Genomic DNA, 17650 nt, shown 5'->3' with positions numbered 1-17650 from the left:
CCAGAAATGCAGAGCACCAGGACCGGTGAAACGCTCCTGCTGCTCTGCGTTGCAGTATGAATTCACCCCTAAAGCTGATCTTCACACCAAAACATAACCTTGAACTATTGAAACCCTCACCCCTGGCTTTTTTTTTTATTCACTCTTCAGCCCATTACCCACTGCCATTTTTGCTTAGGCAATAGTGACATCACCCTGTTAATAGTGCCACCTGGGATATGCATGAAACATATCTCAAGAGGTATCAGCTTACACACATTGTGGCTGGGGGAGTGCGTAGCTAGTTGCTCATTGAGGGCCAGCTGCAAGAACCTGGAAGAGACAAGCAACCTCTGATAACATTGGAAAGAAAGATGGCAGTTCAGGGCCCATCATGAGGGGATGAAGAGAACCCAGCTAGGAAGGTAAGTGGAGGTTTCAAAAAACAGGACACATTTTTACTGCAAGAGTTGTAGAAAGCATTTTTAACCAAAGAATGATAAATCTTAACATGTCGGTGTAAAGGACTATAAAGAGATAACACGCGAGTGTTCAGTTGGTGTTTAATGGTATTGAAAGAGATTTGAAGAGATCAATTCAGGGAAAGCTGGGTGTGGGGGTAGTGTAACATACCTGGTGGTGGAGCCTGACATGAGGAGGTAGGCTTCTCTTACACCTCCAGCTCAGGAACCCTGGCAGGTGTGCCTGAGCACAGAGTGGGCATGAGTGCCTTACTGGTCTTCTATTGCAGGATGCTGTTGGTGAAGAGCAGGCTGTGCATTGTTGAAGAGCAAGCTGTACAGGCGGGAAGACTCGGACAGCGGCAGGCACAGGTCAGCAGGCTCAGATGCAGATGAGCTGAGTCATCCACTCCAGGTCAGCAACTGGAAGGCAGATCAAGGTACTAGACAGCAGGCAGAGGAATAATCAAAGTCAGACCAGGGTTGGTACCAGCAGGCAGATGGGTGGGTAAGCAGAGGAAGTGGCCAGAAACAAAATCCAAAGACAAGCCAGGGGTTGGTACAGGCAGCATTCAGGCAGGGTAAAGAGCAGATCAAGTTGGTACCAGGAAGTCAACACAGGAACAGGTATCAGATACTTTAGGAAAATATAATAGACCAAACGGCAAGGACCCAAACCCATAGTGCAGCTTAAAAAGCCTGCCAGTGTGTGCTTGAGCATGCGTACACTCATGCACGCACATGCTCACCTGCGAATTGACCGCCAACCAATCTGTGCACTAAAATGTGTCCTCCCTGACAAGTAGAAAGTGTCAGCTGTGTTTAGAAAATCAAAGAGAGGGTGTAGTGGCCTAGTGCATTCTTTTTAAACACTTTAAAAATAGGTTATCATGCTCAAAAACCAATAAACATTACATGCTCATAATAAATATCCTCATGGAAAACCACCAGAACCACTATGCAAGCTGATGAAGAGGGGCTCTCCTCAAAACATGTTAGGCTGTGTGTCTCCTTTCCAACATATAAGAAACTTGCATAGCATTCTTGGTGGTTTTACATATGGATACTTAAGATGAGCATGCCATTTTATTGGTTTGTGTATATGATAACTAATTTTCCTTTTAATAAACATTGTTTAAAGTTAGTACACTAGGTTGCTGCACCCTCTCTTTTTTTTTCTATCCATAGTTTGTTTGGACCACCCTAGGCTGAGGAGGGTAGCAAGGTATGCAGTATAAGTAGAGTGGATTGACCCAGGAGATCCTGATTAAAGACAGTCCCCTACATCTGAGCTTCCTACCTGAGCACATGAGGTTACATTCTGGCTTGCATAGAAAGTATCAGCACTGAACTTTACCTAATGTATATCAGGTCCACTTTAATTGTACATCGCTGCATTACTTTAAATGCCAGGAGGGTTGGGCAAAACATATAGAGTTAGATAAAACATTTTGTATCTAATTAACTGCGGCATGCCTAATTGTAATTGTAAGGTTACTTTTCGTTCAAAAACCTAAAACAAAACTATGCAAGGTTTGCATCCATATGGTTCGACTTCAGCCACATGAGGCAGCAATACACTGTATGTCTGTATTAAAGACACCATGAAATTTGTTTTTTTTTTTTTTGCTGAGCTGAAATTCTCATCCTCTTGTTGAAATAAATCTGTTAAATTCCAATTTTGGCTTGGCCTGTTGTCTCAGTCCTGGCTTCAAATCACAGAGTCTTGATATAGTGTATCTTCCATAATAACACAAGTCACCTCTTGAGATCCTTACAGCTCTTTAACATTTAATAGAATCACAGGTTGCAAGGCAGTATTCTCATTTAAGTGGCACATCAGCCATGTACAAAAAAAAAAAAAAACAGGTGATGCTCACTGCTGGAGTCATTTGATCTAGCACACAACATTTTCTGACAGCTTTGAAAAGTTCAGTTCAGTTTCTGAATGACTTACTGTGTAAAAGACAAGCAGTTTGTGCCAGCATAGAGTCACTGATGTTGAGCTTTGCTTGGAATGACTGATCAGTTCATTTTGTAGAGATAAAGTACATCTGTTTATTTTTCGTTGCTCCATTATTTTGCTGCAACTTATCCTGGTAAAATTGAATGCGCATTTGTTGATAAGGTACAGTACATTTTTAAAATTCTTTATATTTTTGGACAAAAAATGCAATGGTGAACAATCCCACGCGTAGCCATTCCATAGTTTAACATTTCATATGAAGATTTAACCTGTTGATTCCCTGTTTTGTTCCATTCACTCAAGGTAGCACAGGAACCCAATCAGGATTCACACAGCACTTTCACCCTTTTCTACCCGGCCTACACCATTTGCAGCCACTTAAAAAAGCATTGAAAAAATTTATACAGGCAAAGTACATATCAGTGGTATATATCTATTACACAGACCACAATGGATTAAAGCTGAAGTTTAATCTGCTTATAATTTACCTTCCTTTCCCTCCATCAACATGTCAATTATATTTTTTAATTTAACATTTCTGTTTTCATTATATATCTTATTTTAGACCCATTCAAATCACTGAGTCTCTTGTTTCTAAATTTAATGCATGCAGATCATAGTGGTGGGTTGGGGCTAGTAGGGTATTGCAATAGCTTCCTGAAAACACCACAGCACCCTGCCACACTTCCCCCAAAAGTCCTCAGCCTTGATGCAAGTATCAAAATGCCTTGGAAGTTGGAAGTTAATCTGGAGGAATGGGTGTTCCTAGGCAGGCTGTATTTTCTTACAGATGACCTTAGATAATGCCCACATTCGATGCTGAGCCTCTATGGATGAAAGAACTGAAATACAGTGAATGAATTAAGCAGGCAAGGAACAGTCAGACAGGGGAAGAAAGACTAGATGATGCTGGATGTCCTCCAGCCTGGAAATGAAATGAGCTCTATCTGACTTGCTGAAAAGTCTAATGCACAGGGTGAAAAGCTCAAGTGTGCAGTAAATATTACTACAGAAAAGGAGCCTGTAAAATAAAGCAACACTGAAGGTAAGGCTGGAGTTCTACTTTAAAAGAGAAGTATGGTTTGTAAAATAAAAGAAAAAATGTATACTCACCTAGGTGGATGCAGCATCAATCCCCGCCACCTCTGAAGTGAGAACTGAGTGATCAAATGCTACTGATCACTCAGTTCTCCCCTCTGCTCAGCAGAGAGCTGGGACTGTCAATCTCCGGCTCTCTGGTCTACCCCTCCAGACCTCACTGGAGTGCCGGGCTGGGGAGGAAGCGGCTGGCTCAGTTGCCAGTCCAGGCATCTGGGTGGATCCCGACCATATGGACCTGCTCTGTGATGCCAGCCAGCAGCTGGCTTTAGCTCGCTGTCGGCTGAAAGCGGGCACATGAGTGCAGAACACACTGCACTCCTGTGATCCCCAGGAGAAGTATAGCCAAAGATTTTTTGGCTATGCTTCTCCTTTAATACCCTAAAAGTGATTAGCTAAACCAGACTTTTTCAACTGGTGTGCTGTCTGGTTTCTTCAGAGATACTCTGGTAAAATGCCTGGAAATGGCCCCAAATAGTGTCAACAAGCTAGTGGGAGGATCAAACCTGCCTTTTTTTCTGCACAAAGCCACAGGTTTTTATTGTGCAGCATTACAACCCAGGACATCGTACAGGTCAGCCAATGGTGTCCTAACAAATTATGATCTCATTGAATGATGAAGAGCATGTTGGATGCCTGCACCGCATACTTTTTTCCCCTTTCCATCAGTACTGAGGTACAGGTGAGCTGTGTGAGGGAGAGAAACTGAAGTGGTAGAGAAATGCTAGAATACTAGTCAATACCAATGTGCAAAGGTGTATTTGCATTGTAAACATAAATAACCTTTAATGTTGGGTATCCTATGCATTTTGAAATTGTTTAGAGATGTGCATAATTTTAAAAGGTGCCTTCAAATAAAAATACAGTGCCATGCTTTCCCTAAATTAAATCCATCTCCCTTATATCATCTAATAACACGAATATAACTTGTACATGGTCTCTACATTGCAGTGAGTTTTTCTTATTTAGTGCTTCTTAATTCTCCCCAAATAATGAAATGCATTCCCACGATTACTTCATGTCTTCTTAACGACCTGCACTCCTGAGGATTTACCCCCCTTAATGACCAGGCCTCTTTTTGCTACTCGGCACTGCACTAATTAATTGATAATTGTGCGATCATGCAATGCTGCACCCAAACAAAATTTAAGTCTTTTTTCACACTAATAGAGCTTTCTTTCGGTGGTATTTGATCACCTGTGCACTTTTTATTTTTCACACTATAAACAAAAAAAGACCAAAAATTTTGAAGAAAAACTATATTGTTTACTTTCAGCTATAAAAAATATATAGTAAACTCAAAGTTAGTTATAAATTTAGGCCAAAATTTATTCTGCTACATGTTTTTGGTAAAAAAAATCCCAATAAGTGTATATTGATTGCTTTGTGTGAAAGTTTTAGTGTCTACAAACTATAGTATAGATACTGCAATTTATGCCATTTGTTTGCTATACACTGTTTGCTATGCACTAGTTTAACGGCCAATTGCGTGGTCATGCAATACGGTACATAAATGAAATTTATGTCCTTTTTTTCACACAAATAGAGCTTTCTTTTGGTGGTATTTTATCACCTGTGCACGTTTTATCTTTGGCGCTAGAAACAAAAAAATTTTTGAAGGAAAATAATTTTTTTAAAAAAATAATATTTTCTAAATTTCGGTCATAAAAAATATCCAAAAAAACTAACATTTTGTCATAAATTTAGGCCAAAATGTATTCTGCCACATGTTTTTGGTTAAAAAAATCCCAGTAAGTGTATATTTATTGCTTTGTGTGAAAGTTATAGCATCTACAAACTATGGTATAGATAATGGAATTTACACAGCTTTTACTTTCTGACTGCTCATCACATTTCTTGAGGTGCTAAAATACCAGGATAGTACAAACACCCTCAAATGACCCCTTTTTGGAAAGCAGACACCCTAAGCTATCTGCTGAGAGGCATATTGAGTCCATGCAAGATTTATTTTTTTTCCACAAGTTTCTGTAAAATGATAAAAACATATATATATTTTTCTTTACACAAAGTTGTCATTTAAATGATTTATTTCTTGCACAAGCCATGGGTATATGTGGAACTACACCCCAAAATACATTCTGCTACTTCTACCGAGTATAGGGATACCACATGTGTGAGACTTTTTGGGAGCCTAGCCATATCCAAGAGCCTGAAATCCAATGACCACTTTGAAAGCCTGAAGGTGCGTAACTTCCTCATTTTACTTCCTCAATACCTATCACAGTTTTGAAGGCCCTGACATGCCAGGATAGCACCAACCCCCCCCCCAAAAAAAAAATGACCCCTTTCTGGAAAGTAGACACCACAAGAAATTTAAAAAGAGGCATGGTGAGTATTTTGCAGATATAACTTTTTTCTCACAAGGTTTTGAAATATAAAAAAAATAGAACAAACATGTTTTTGTTTTTTTTCTTAATTTTCCAAAAACTTGTGGCAATAAATGAGATCTGCAAAATACTTACCATGTTTCTTATCAAATTTCCAAAAAGGGGTCATTTGGGATAGTTAGGTGCTATCCTGGCATTTCAGGGCCTCCAAATTTTTTCGTTTTCCAAAAACTTGTGGTAAAAAAATAAATTCTTCTATTGATTCAACATGCCTCTCAGCAAATAGTTTGGGGTGTCTACTTTCCAAAAAGGGGTCATTTTGGGGGGAGGGGTCGTTTTTTGACCAGCATTAGAAGTTTATGCCAAACATCACTCACTCTTCTAACCACATGAAGATCAAGCCTTTTCTGACACTTTTTGTTCACATGAAAAAAATCTGTATTTTTTGCTAGGAAATTAATTTAAACCCCCAAACATTATATATTTTTTTAAAGCAGACACCCTAGTAAATAAAATGGTGGGTACTACAATTTTTTATGGCACATACAGTAGTACTCGTGCAGCGATTTTTCAAATGCAATTTTTTTTTAAAAAAATACACTTTTTTTACTTTTAATGCACAAAAACACAATATATTGGCCACTTATTTGGTAAGATATAAAAGATGATGGTATGCCGAGTAAATAGATACCAAACATGACATGTTTTAAAACTGTGCATGCCGAAGGCGCATGCGCGGCCGGCTCCGGGATGGACGCGTTCTAACAGAAGCTCCGTCCACCCGCTAGCTGGCAGCATGGCTCACGCTGACTCAAAGGCTCCTAACTCACCCCGCCGGGTTATATCAGAGGGCAGAACCGACACACTGCAATGCCGCGCTGCAGAAAGGCTCCGGGACAGCCAGGGAAGCTTACTAACTTCTTCCCTGCTGTCACATCACAGATCCGGCGGCTCCTTAAATGGCCACACCACCTGTCACAGCCTGCATGACAGACCATATGAGGAGCACAACAAAGCCCAGCAGCTGGATCCCAGGCTCAGAATCTCTCTTTACCCAGGGGACCCTGGTGAGTCTTCTCCCCCTCTGTCACCCACCACCAGCAGTCCAGCCAAATCCAGGCCCAGACTGGACACAGACCCCCTGACTGATACTCAGGTACAGCCTCAACCTCTCCTCATGCAGTTTTTACCTCACACTGCTACGCCATCTCTGATAGATTCCTTCCCTGCCACCAACCAACCTATCACCAAAATAAGCATGAAGAATATGCTTCTATCTTTACGTCAAACTGTCCACAGCGACCTGACCACATCAATCTCCCAAATTTCAAATGTGATACAACAACAAGACCACCGGCTGCTTCATATTGAAAATAAAATGGGGGAAATGCTCATAGCGCATAATGACTTGATAGACGTACACACAGATGAAAACACGGAGATTGAAAAAATAAACCTCAAATTAGCGGATTTAGAAGACCGATCCAGACGCAACAATATTAAGTTCAGGGGTATACCTGAAAATATTACTAATGACGCATTGATCCCCTACATCCTTCAATACATGAAACTTCTCATGCCATCACTCTCGGATATAAAGATAACCATCGATCGTGCTCACAGGGTACCCAAACCTTCTTTCCTCCCAGCTTCAATCCCCAGAGATGTTCTGACACGCATCCATTTTTATCACACAAAAAGAAAAATTAATGGCGGCAGCAAGGAATCCAGCCCCACTCCCGCCATCACACGCAAACATCAAGCTTTTCGCCGATCTGTCAAAAGCTACATTACTCAATCACAAAAAGCTGATTACTATAACTAAAGCGCTTAGGAACCACGGAATAGGCTACCAATGGGGCTTACAAAAAAGGAGGGTTGTGAAAAGAGATTCACAGAAAAGCGGCTACATAATGAACAGAACGTGACACTAAGGGAATAATTTCCAAAAATTATGCTTTATTACACACAAATGAATATGACATATGGGCATTCGCCCTGGTTTATCATCACCTCAGTATGAGACAATACACACAGACCTAAAACCATTTAAAATGACACAAAGACCGGTCTAAATGTATGTGTAGCAGGGAAAATGGCTACATGAGTCTAGTGTCCCTGCAACACAAACACACAGGTGAACACTTCCCCAAGGAGGTGTATCCAAAAATTATGCCATGGGCATACCATAATAGAGGATATAAGGGATATACGTCAGATACGTCACTTCCGGTCATGCGCACTAGGTGGAACGCACGCTGACCCGTAAGGAGGAAGCCATCTTCACAAGCCATGAGGCAAGCCTAAGCAGCACAAGCGCCGAGAAGGGGCTGGAACCCGCGGTATATCGGCGGATGTCAGCGGTGGTTCCTTGGCCGCCTTGGCCCTGTATGGCAGTACCTATGAAGGATTTCTCTTTCATTCCCGTTATCCATAGCACAGGTGGTGAGTGGATTGTTGCAGGACATTAGATATTTGGTCCTCTGTGATCTATATGACCTATATATCTTCTATAGAGTGTGAGCTCTGTCAGTGACTTCCCACATATTGTTTGTTTCACTACAGGATGGGGACATCATGGTGCTTTGTATAGGAAACAAGACATACCATATGTATTTCAACAGGCAGAAGAGTCTTTGGGATGTGTCTTGTTTTTTCCTACAAAAAGTGGTGTATAGTCCACGTGTAGTGGTGAAGAAACCATTTTAAGCAGAGTGCTGCTGTGTGCATCTTTTCTTCCATCCTGGAAATAAATGGGGCATATTCCCATCCAAGAGCTATAGGAAACAGCTATCTATATTACAGATGAATGGGCCCCAACCACTTGTGCCGGCACAGGAATGTATTGTACAATATATTTGACATTTATGTCTTCCTTCATACAGGCCTGAGGCCTGCTACTCTCCTTTTTGACGCATATTGTGCTTGCTCCATTGCATACATGTGATATATATATCTACAGCATAATTTTTTGGATTTTTTGATAGGGATTTGCCATTATGGTTACTGTTTAATCCCTTATATCCTCTATTATGGTATGCCCATGGCATAATTTTTGGATACACCTCCTTGGGGAAGTGTTCACCTGTGTGTTTGTGTTGCAGGGACACTAGACTCATGTAGCCATTTTCCTTGCTACACATACATTTAGACCGGTCTTTGTGTCATTTTAAATGGTTTTAGGTCTGTGTGTATTGTCTCATACTGAGGTGATGATAAACCAGGGCGAATGCCCATATGTCATATTCATTTGTGTGTAATAAAGCATAATTTTTGGAAATTATTCCCTTAGTGTCACGTTCTGTTCATTATGTAGCCGCTTTTCTGTGAATCTCTTTTCACAACCCTCCTTTTTTGTATGCCTCTTTTGGCTACTGAATGGAGACCATACATTGGGTGACACGTTAATGTATTTAATAACCTCTTTAATAACTATCTTAATATATTTACCAATGGGGCTTCCCCACAAAATTGACCGTTAAACACCACGGTGCAATCTTTACAATCAAAACCCTAGAAGCGGGTATGGACCTCCTGAAGACCTGAAATATAATACCTACGGAACCACAACAATCCATCTCAGCTAATACACAACAAATGGACGCGGAGTGGTCCTAAAACATAAAGTCCTCAATCTATCTACACCACTATGCCTTGAGCATTATAATTTTACAGCCTCAAGCTAGCGAACGGCCCTTTACAAAGCATTTGCATGTTACAAAAGTTTTTTCGGTATGACCTAGTTTACGGTCAATGCCTGTTCACACCCCCCAGTTTTTCAGTAGCAAGATATCGACCTTGAGGGTCAAAATCAACAACATTCCCTATACACTGGTTAATGTATACGGTCTCAACAGCAATCAAATTCAATTCTATAACAAACTCCAATCAACTATCTCCTCTCAGAAGCAAGGTAGACTTATTATGGGCAGAGACTTCAACGTTATTGGTAATCCTCTTCTGGACTCCTCCACCAACAGACGCCCCTGTAGACATAACTTCAATCGCTTTTTGCATGACCATGATCTTTATGATATCTGGAGATGCCAACATGGCACAGAGAAGGACTACACATTACTCCATCTCTCATCTTTCATACTCCAGAATTGACTTAGACAGCAACCAACATTTTCCAATCCCTCGTCTCTGGAGACTGAACTCAGCGATATTGAACAACCCCGATGATAAGAAACATTTGCTAGAAGCACACAATTTAATTTTTGAATGCAACAATACTTCTGATATTTCTATAACCACATAATGGGCTGCTTACAAAGCATACATGAGAAGTATCCTCATACAATTAAACTCCCGCATCACTAAACAGCGAACACAACAAATTGAACAACTCCTGACTTCCATAAGTCAAAAAGAAGACATTAACAAAAAAATCCAAATCCCTCCACTGCCGCAGCCCTAGCCACAGATAGAACTAAACTCCGAACCCTTCTACTTTATAAATACAATCTTAATCTATTAAAAACCAAATCCAAGTTTTACTCCTTAGGCAATAAAGCTAACTCCTTTTTAACAAAATTAATCAAACAATGACACCTTAAATCTAAAATATCCTCAATCCAACACCCAACTACCCTTACATCTCTTACAAACCCACAAGATATACAGTAGCTAATGCATTTGCAACATACTATCAGAAACTTTATAATCTTAATTCAGACCTAAACAGAACACAACCGTCAATTGCTTCCATGCAAAAATTTCTAAGCACTGCAAAACTCCCCCAACTTACCCCTTCACAACTCGTATCTATATCTACACCTATATCTCCTTTGGAGATAGAAAAAACCATCAAAACTTTACCTCATAATAAATTCCCCAGGAAACTATGGTTTCACCAACAAATTCTACAAAACTTTTGCCCCTGACCTTTCACCATACCTGACCAAGTTATTTAATCACGCCTCCTCTATAGGAGAATTCCCCAAAGAAATGCTACAATCTATAATCAACACTATCCCTAAACCGGATAAAGACTTTAAAATGGTCCAAAACTATAGGCCTATCTCATTACTTAACAGAGATATAAAACTCTATGCTAAAATAATAGCCCAAAGACTCCTTGAATACCTCCCCATCCTAATACACCCTGACCAAGTAGGATTTATCCCTGGACGCCAAGCCCCAGATGCAACTAAACGACTAATATCTCTTATCCACAATTTAGAAACCAAAAACAATCTTCTTTATTACTATCCCTAGATGCAGAAAAAGCATTTGACCGCATACATTGGCACTTTATGCAACAAACATTACAAAAATTTGGGATCACAGGCTGGATGCTATCAGCTATTCTCTCACTATACTCCAACCCATCAGCTAGAGTTCTAACAGATGGCACACTCTCAGACTCATTCGACATTTCAAACGGCACTAGACAGGGATGTCCTCTATCCCCCATAATATTTACCCTACTCATTGAACCGTTATCAGCAATACTTAGAGATGACCCCACATTTACAGGAATCACTCATATGAAAACAGAACATAAAATCAGCTTATTCGCAGATGACATTATACTAATGATAACTAACCCACACAAATATCTACAGACAATCCGCTCACATCTTCAACACTATGCGGAAGTATCCTACTATAAACTTAATGAAACCAAATCCACCATCCTTAACCTTCATACACTGATCCAGGCCCAAACAATTCCCCTTCTCATGGGAACAACACAATATCCCTTATCTAGAAATCAAACTCACTGCTACGACACACCAATTATATTCTACAAACCATAAATCTCTACTTGATAACATACCAAAAGAACTCACTAACCTCCGCACGGAATCACTATCCAAAATGGGATGAGTAGCAACCTTAAAAATGTATATATACTACCCAAAATCCTCTACATATTCCGTACACTCCCCATCCCCATTCCCAATACTTTCTTCACTAAATTACAAGCAACCTTTTCCAAATTTCTATGGAACTCTAAGAAACCTAGATGCACCACAAATTTATTAATACGCCCTACATCCAGGGGAGGAGCAGGTCTACCACATTTAAAGTCATATTATATTGCCTTTCTTATCGACCAACTTTATTTCTGGTGGAATACAACTAAAGAAAAATCGTGGTCCTTCATGGAAACACTTTTCCTCTTTCCTCTCACACCACGTAACCTACTCCTCCTCCCACAAATACCTCCACCCAAACCACTACTTAAACACTCATGTATCAAGGCCTCCCTTCAAGCATGGTATGATATCCAATCGTCTAACTCTTTAGAAACCAAACTAGTGCATTCCCCACTCAATACGCTACTCCTCACTACATCCTCTCTAAACCTCCAACAATGGGACAATTGTGGCATAACTCGTATACAAGACCTATACACAGACCATACACTAAATATTTTTTCGACTCTACAAAAGAAATGTAACCTTCCCAACACGGAATACTTCATCTACTTGAGAATAACCCATTCTCTACAAACAGTTAAAATCCCGCTCCTTTCAAAAATCCCCTCTACCGCATACAATTTTTTCAACAAACCAAAATACCCAAAAAAAGGCATCTCAATTTTTACGCGCACACAAAAAATATACAATTTACCCCACACACTACATCCCTAACCAATTGGGAAAAAATTTTATCGCACCCAATAACACCACAGAATTGGCAAAAAACCTTTAAAATTACATATAAAGCGTCCAAATGCAGTTCACATTGGGAATCTTACATGAAAATCTTCCACCAATGGTACTTAACACTCACCAAACTCTCACTATACTATCCACAGCATTCCCACACTTGCTGGAGACTTTGTGGTGAACCAGGATCCACATTCCACATATTATGGATGTGTAAATCACTCAGATCTTATTGGAATAAGATCTTTCAATTGATCTCAACAATTACGGGAACTTCAGTAAATCCAAACCCTGCCTTAGCCCTTCTCCACATTGGAATAGCTGACTTTCCAAAACACTCTCGTACCGACATTATCCACACCTTGGCAGCTGCCAAAATTAATATTACCAAGCTATGGAACACCACTAAAACTCCCTCTATCAATTCATTACTGACAGACCTCAATTTCCAATGTGTCAAGGAAAGAAGATCAGCCCTGAATAACTCCACATATTCAAATTTCAATGGTCCCGTTGGCTACAAAACCCAAACTGCTCTGTAAACTCCTGATACATCATTCTTTTGTCTAACATTTAGACCCCTACCCCTAGACTGGTGCACTTTTTTCCTTTCCCTCCCCCTTCTTCCTCCCCATCACTACTTACACTCCTTTCCCTCAATCCCCCACCCCCCCCACATTGTAACCTGCTCACCGTAACACGGTTCAGATTTAGTATAACATACCTCTCATGACTATGCATCATAACTGTTTACAATCCCCAGCCAATTGGTGGGGATTCTACAGCAAAATAATATGTATTGTTAAGCCTACTATGAACTGTATTGAATTACTCTGTTATGCCAAAACCCTTTAATAAAGAATATTGAACTGTAAAAAAAACAAAAAAAAACTGCGCATGCCCCGTGCAATGGCGACAAACTGCATACATTTTTACTATCCATAGACAACGCTTTAAAAGCGTTTAAAAGCTACCATTTTAGATTTACAGAGGAGGTCTAGTGTTATAATTAATGCCCTTGATCTGACGTTCACGGCGATACCTCACATGTATGGTGCAACCGCTGTTTACATACTGGCACAGGGTCAACGCTTCTGCACACAGGTGTGCATGCATGGGGAGGCCGAGTTTTTTTTTTTTTTAAGTTATTTTGATTTTTTTTATTATTTTTAAACTGTACCTTTCATTTTTTTTTTTTATCACATTTAATGATATCACAGGGAATGCAAATATTCCCTATAACTTCAATGGGCATTGTCATATATTCTTTTTTGAGAAATCTGGGGTCTATCAGACTCTAGATATCTCCTCTGCCCTTACATTATCTAATCAAACCAAGATCGGTGTGATCAGATGCTTTCCCAATTTACAAATGGCGCTGTTTATATCCTGAAGTGATGAAATGCTCGTAGCTTCTGAATTCTTAGACTATAGAGATGCTGGGCACCTCTCTGGTCTCCAATCAGCTCTATGGTCAGCTGGCAGAAACACTGGCTGCATTCTCAGGTTCCCCCGATGGCACGGGACTGCCCGAGAAGGCAGTGGAAGGCAGCGGGGGAGGGGGGAATCATATCCTGCTGCTTGTAAAAGCAATCCTGCAGCTAATTAGCCACTAGGATTGCTTTTACATGAAATCCGCTCGCCGGCTGAAAAAAAAACGATACCAGGATTATGCCTGTAGCTGTAGGCATCATCCTGGTATAACCATTCAAAGTCCAGTGATGTACCAGTACGTCGCTGGTCCTTGTTGGTTATATATGCTATGTTCTTTTTTTTTTGTATGCAGCCTGTGGACTGAATGAAAAAAAGAGAACAAATATCTGCCAGAAAAGTGTGTGGTATGCCCACCATTAGAATATACCACCCTGCATCTACCCACTTCTATTGGTGGGCACACATTGAGTCACACTTTCCCACATGCGCCAGTTCCAAGATTGTACAAATGTCTAAATAGTGGCACACTTGAATGAAAATTGTCCACTTATAAGTGGTACCCCATATGGAAAAAGGATGACACCAAGTCCCAAACTATCTTGCCACTGCTCCCCATGTAGTCTGGGCATCTGGGGGGCTCCACGTGACTATCTTTTCCCTTGTAAAAACCGAAACTTATAAGTATAGCCTGTTGTCCTCTCACAGGTCTTCTACATCTTGACTCCATATCTGGCACTCTTGCTGGGGAGAAATTGTTTGAATGCAAGGCGGCCAGAAAAATTATTGAGGGACTCATCAATGTAGATGTTTTGCTGGGGACTATAGACATCTGCAAATTTTTGGTTAAGGTGATTTGCAAGGGTTTGAATTTTGTGGAGCCAATCAAATTCAGGGTCACCCCGAACATGACAGAATGTATTGTCGTTGAAATGCAAAAAACACATTATACTCTCATATCTATGCCTGGCCATGGCAGCAGAGAACACGGCATATGATGAATCGGGTCTGTGGACCAATACAACCGCAATTCATTTTTTTTAGTAATGCCCATGTTGAGGGTTAGGCCCAAAAAAAATGTAAATTCGGAAACCGTAATGAGTTTCCATGCGACTGGTCTGGCAAGGTTTGAATTTGGGTTGGCAGCGATAAATTGTTGTGCATATAAATTGCTTTGATTCACAATCAATACAGACATTCCGTGAAAAACAGCTCCAAAAATCAAGGGGAGTAGTTAAATTTGGTGGCTGCGGGACAATACTTGTGTTCGGCACTGCACCGGCTTGTACTGGACTTTTGGGACTCGCCACATCACCAAGTCATACTGCAGTGCTGGTATTATTATTATTATACAGGATTTATATAGCACCACCAGTTTGCTCAGTGCTTTACAGTATAACGGTAGACAATACAGCAACAATACAGTTCAATACAAGAGGGTTAGGAGGGCCCTGATCTTGGGAGCTTACAATCTAAGAGGTATGTGAAAGACCAGTATGTACTAGACCGCTGGTGTCACCAGTTCACCAAAAGGTAGTGTGGCACTAGTACTGGCACTCTGCTGCATATGAGAGTCATCAAAATTTACCGGCAAGTGCTAACAGAGATCAGGCCTGATTCTGCCAACACTGCGGTTTTGTGTGCAATGTATCAAGTGACCTACTGGCACTGCACTTGCTGGGTGCAGGGGCGGACCGACAACTCATGGGGCCCCCAGACAATAGGGGATCATGGGGCCCCTGTTTCCTTGCCCACAATCAAAGCACACCCAAAAAAGCCTATAAAAGGTACCAGGGGGCTTTCATGGAGCCCCCTACTGACCCCAGGCGCTCGGGCAGTGTCTGAGTGCTTGAATGGTCAGTCTGCCCCTGGCGGGGGGAGAAGGGGGGGTAAGCATAGGAGCTAAACGCAGGTGTTGGCAGGTGTCGGGGCTGCTCCCACTAATGCTGTGTTTTGGGGACGCAAAACTAATGTGAACGCTGGTATAGTGCTGATCTGATCAAAGATATTGATCCGTTCAGACACTATACTAGCAATGGAGGTTTATTGTGTATGAACGTCTTTCTGGCAGTCAAGGGGTTAAATGTGATGACTGGTGTACTGAGGGGCAATCTGACGCTATCTGGGAGGGGCGTGAAAACCACAGGAGCGCAAATCATATATATATATATAGTAATATATATAAATATATATATAATGTGTGATTTTGCGCACCCATGCCGCCCTGTAGAAGTATTTCTGCTATAGGGCAGTCAGGAAGCGGTTACAGGAGCGGTTTGTGTTACGTTGCTGCGTTACTTTAACTGACAAATTAGCGGTCATGCAACACTGCACCCAAATTAAATTTACGGCCTTTTTTCCCACAAATTGAGCTTTCTTTCGGTGGTATTTGATCATTGTGCGTTTTTTATTTTTTGCGCTTTAAAAAAAAGGATGACAATTTTCAGGAAAAAAAACAATATTTTGGACTTTTTGCTATAAAACATGCCCAGTAAATTAATGTAAAAATCAAATTTTGTCATAAATTTCGGCCAAAATGTATTCTGCACCATGTCTTTGCTAAAAAAAAAACCCTAATACGTGTAAATTAATTGGTTTACGTGAAATTTATAGTGTCTATAAATGGTGGGAAAGATACTGGGATTTTTTTTTTACACTAATAATGGCGGCGATCAGCAACTTATGGCGGTGATCAGCAATTTATGACAGTGATCAGCGACTTATGGTGGGACTGTGGGACTGCGGCAGACATTTTGACACTGGGGGGGAACTGACTTGGGGTCACTGAAATCCCCAGTGACACCAATACAGTGATCAGTGCAAAAAACAACCCACTGACACTGTACTATTGGCACTGGGGAGGAAGGGGTTAACTTTTTTTAGGCAATCAAAGGGTTAACTGTGTGAGGGGAGTGTTTTACTAGTGGGCGGGGGGTGTACTTCACAGGAACTCACTGTCCCGGAAAGCTAATCTCTGCTCTCCGTGACAGTGTGTTAGGAGCTGACAGGGAGCAGAGCTGCATTGTGCCAGCAATCGGTGGGACCCGGCAGGTAATGACCGGCCAGGACCCGGTGATTGACACCTGCAGCTGCGATCGGTGGCACAGGTAGGGCAGTCGAGTGCCTCGCACGCGCCCCCTATCTGTTTTGCAAAATGACGTTTTAAAACGTGATTTTGCCCAACGGTGTCACCTTGTGGCCGTTTTTCCACAGTGGCTGGACGGCAAGTAGTTTATATCACTTGTATTAATCCACCACCAAAAAAACACCAGATGTACCCTCACCTGCAGCTTTTGACATCACACAAAGTTTGGTCAAAAAACACTTGTGTCTCTTGAAATGGACATAAGACAAAGGTGTCTTTTGAATTTAGAGTCTTACTTCAATGATTAACAACCTCCTTAATACCTCCTCCTCCACTTAGCATGCGTATATCGGAAAAAGTAAGTAAAAAACAATAGTGCTTTATCCTTTTAAAGCACTAGTTTATTAAAATATTAAAATTGGCCACTCACATTGTATAGGTGCTCCATTGCACATGATATCATGCGCATGTAGTATCCAAATCCAACATCGTATAGACATACAGATCTCCCTTAGCTTTCAATTCCCTGATCTGCCATACCAGTTAGTCAGCTGTCCGCAAGCGTCGTAGCATCGCCAAGCCCCTCCCCTATGCGTTACACCACAGGGTCATGTGGCTTCCTCAGGGGGATATGATTCCAAAAAAGGTTGAGAATTACT

General features: G+C 41.0%; 1 protein-coding gene across 1 annotated transcript in view; it reads left to right on the top strand.

The window, feature by feature from the left end:
- DPYD (dihydropyrimidine dehydrogenase) overlaps window positions 1-17650 on the top strand; it is a 1720296-nt gene that overhangs the window by 498176 nt on the left and 1204470 nt on the right. The gene's annotated exons all lie outside the window — the stretch shown is intronic.

The sequence above is a fragment of the Staurois parvus genome, unplaced genomic scaffold (assembly GCF_062004578.1).
Source record: "Staurois parvus isolate SC_StPar_1 unplaced genomic scaffold, SC_StPar_1.0 ptg000183l, whole genome shotgun sequence".
NCBI lineage: Eukaryota > Metazoa > Chordata > Amphibia > Anura > Ranidae > Staurois > Staurois parvus.
Note: the sequence above shows the minus strand (reverse complement) of the source record. Positions and strands in the feature narration are given on the sequence as shown.